Source organism: Penaeus japonicus, unplaced genomic scaffold (assembly GCF_977035675.1).
Source record: "Penaeus japonicus unplaced genomic scaffold, GWHDUDI00000001_assembly GWHDUDI00000029, whole genome shotgun sequence".
Classification (NCBI taxonomy): domain Eukaryota; kingdom Metazoa; phylum Arthropoda; class Malacostraca; order Decapoda; family Penaeidae; genus Penaeus; species Penaeus japonicus.
Window position 1 is genome coordinate 32,675,938 of NW_028234431.1, and position 2,784 is coordinate 32,678,721.

Genomic DNA, 2,784 nt, shown 5'->3' on the forward strand with positions numbered 1-2,784 from the left:
AAAAGAAAGAATAAAAAAATAGGTAAGAGCGATTTCGTGAATTTATGAATTCATGAATGAATATCTTTTCTCTCTCTCTTTGTCTCTGTCTCTGTCTTTCTCTCTCTCATTCCTTACCTCTGTTTCCCCTCCTCCTCTCATCTCTCAATTCTTTCTCCTCCCCCTCCTCCTCATTCTCTCTCTCTCTCTCTCTTTTATTCTCTTTCCTCTCCTCGCCTCTATCTAACTACTATGTTCTATCTATATCTATCATAAATATTATAATGTTTATATATTATAAAATTTAATATAAATATATATATATATATAATATAGAATACGTAATATACACATATACATATATAATAAATAATACAAATATATAATATATATATATATAATATATATAATTATTAATTGTATATTATATCTTAAATATATATATATATATATATAAATTATATATATATATATAAATAATATATGAGTGTGTGTGTGTGTATATAATACATATATTACATATATATATATATATATATATAAATATATATATATATATATATATATATATTTATATATAATATGTATATATATACATACATATATATATCATAATCTATATATATATAAATATACATATAAATAATATAAATAATAATAATATATATATAATAAAATAAATATATATATATATATATATTATATACATATTTATATATAATACCCATATAAATACATATATATATAATATATATATATATAAATATATATATAATATAAATAACATATATTCAACTATTTCTAATCTAACTTTCTTTTCTCTCAACTTTCCTTTTCTGACTTTATCTCTAACACTCTGCTCATCTCTCTCTCCCTCTCTTTCTCACATCTCAAACTCTACACTACCTATCTCTCTCACCACCTCTTACTCTCTCACTCTCACAACTCTCACTCAACCACCCTCTCTCCTCAGATCACACTCCTCTCCTCACTCTAATACTCTCCCCTATCTATCCAGCTCATCCTCACTCCTCTCTCCTCATCTCTCTCATCTCCTCCTCACTCCACCCTCGCTCTCCTTCTCTCCCCTCTCGTCTCTCTCTCCTGTCTATCCTCCTCCACACTCCTCCTCTCTCTCCTTCTCTCATCACTCTTTCTTCTCTCTCTCTCTCTCAACTCATAACTCCTCTCTCTCTCTCCCTCTCTCTCTCTCCTCTTCATATCTCTCTCTTCTCATCTCACTAGAGTCCTCACTCTCTCTCTCTCTCTCTCTCTCTCGCTAAAGGACCAAGGAACCATTAGGAATTTTTCATTTCATTTGCCTCTTTTATGGGGGAGGGGAGGGGGGGCAGGGGGATAGGAGGGGATGGGTGCCTCTCTTGTTTCCAATTTTTTACCAGAATAAATTTTGGCGCGCTAATTCTGCATGGAAGCATTAGGGTGATTCGATAACGTGTAAGGAAAAGAGAATGGGAATGCGAGTAAAGAAATGAATTTCATGAATGAGAGAAAAAATATGTGGAAAACGAGTGGAAAGAGGAGAGAGAGAGACATGCAATGATGATAATGGTGAAGAGTATGATGATGACAGTATTGGTGATGATTATGATGATGATGATGGTGATGATGATGATGATGATGATGGTGATGATGGTGATGATGATGATGGTGATGGTGATGATGATAATGACAATAATGAGGATGCTAATTAATAACAAAGCTAATCACAAAAATAACAATAAAGATACCAATACTAATAAAAATGATAATAATGACGATGATAACAATAACAATGATGTGATATTAAAGAAAATAACGACAACAATGATAACGAAGATAACAAAAATAACAGCATTCGCCATGAAGATCTTACTTCGACAAATAAAAGAGTATCCAGAAGGAAGAACATTCAGAAGAAGACGAACAAAAAGCAAAATGAACTGGTTGTGTCGAGCATCACCGGGAATTCAAAGAAAAAAAAAAAGTCTTCGCCAAATTGAATAAGGCGGGAATCCTGCCAAAACAAGCGACGGTCGTGTAGCGCATTTTTTTGGGCGGGAAGTGAGAAACAGTGAGAAAAAAATATATATATGATAATTTTAGAAAGGCGGTTGTCAGGTCTGGTCCGGTCCATCGAGAGATTCTGATTTATGCAATGATGAAGGATTTGTATGATGATTGTTAAGATATGCAATAAGCTGTATGTCTTTAAAAGAGTGAGATATGATAACGATGACGAAAAGATATCAATCCCCATACATTGAAAGACCGAAGTATAAAATGATAATGACTGTAATGGCGACAAATATAACATATGATATCGTAAGAAGGGTTTACCAGTTCTGATTCAAAAGACAAAACCAAAGTCACACATCTTAAGATAACCAGAATGACCAGTTAGTGTGAAATATGGTATTCTTAGACAGTGTACCCTGACTCTTTTTCTTAATAGGGGGGAGGGAAGGAGGGAGGGAGGGAGAGGGGTGCAGAGCTTATCATAAATCACAGGAAATGACCTCTTTCTCTCTCTCTCTCTCTCTCTCTATCTATCTATCTCTCTCTTTCTTTCAGATCATCCCCTGTCAAAAACAAAGCAATTAGTCAAGTGATTCTTCTCTCTCTCTTTCTCTCTCTCTCTCTCTCTCTCTCTCTCTCTCTCTCTCTCTCTCTCTCTCTCCTTTTCCCCCTCTCCCTCTCCTCTCTCTCTCCTCTTTCGTAACAAGGAGACCCCGGTATGGACGGGTATTGTTTGTGAAAAGGGAGCCCCCTTTTGCTATTGCTGCAGAAATTTTAAGATAGAAAAGA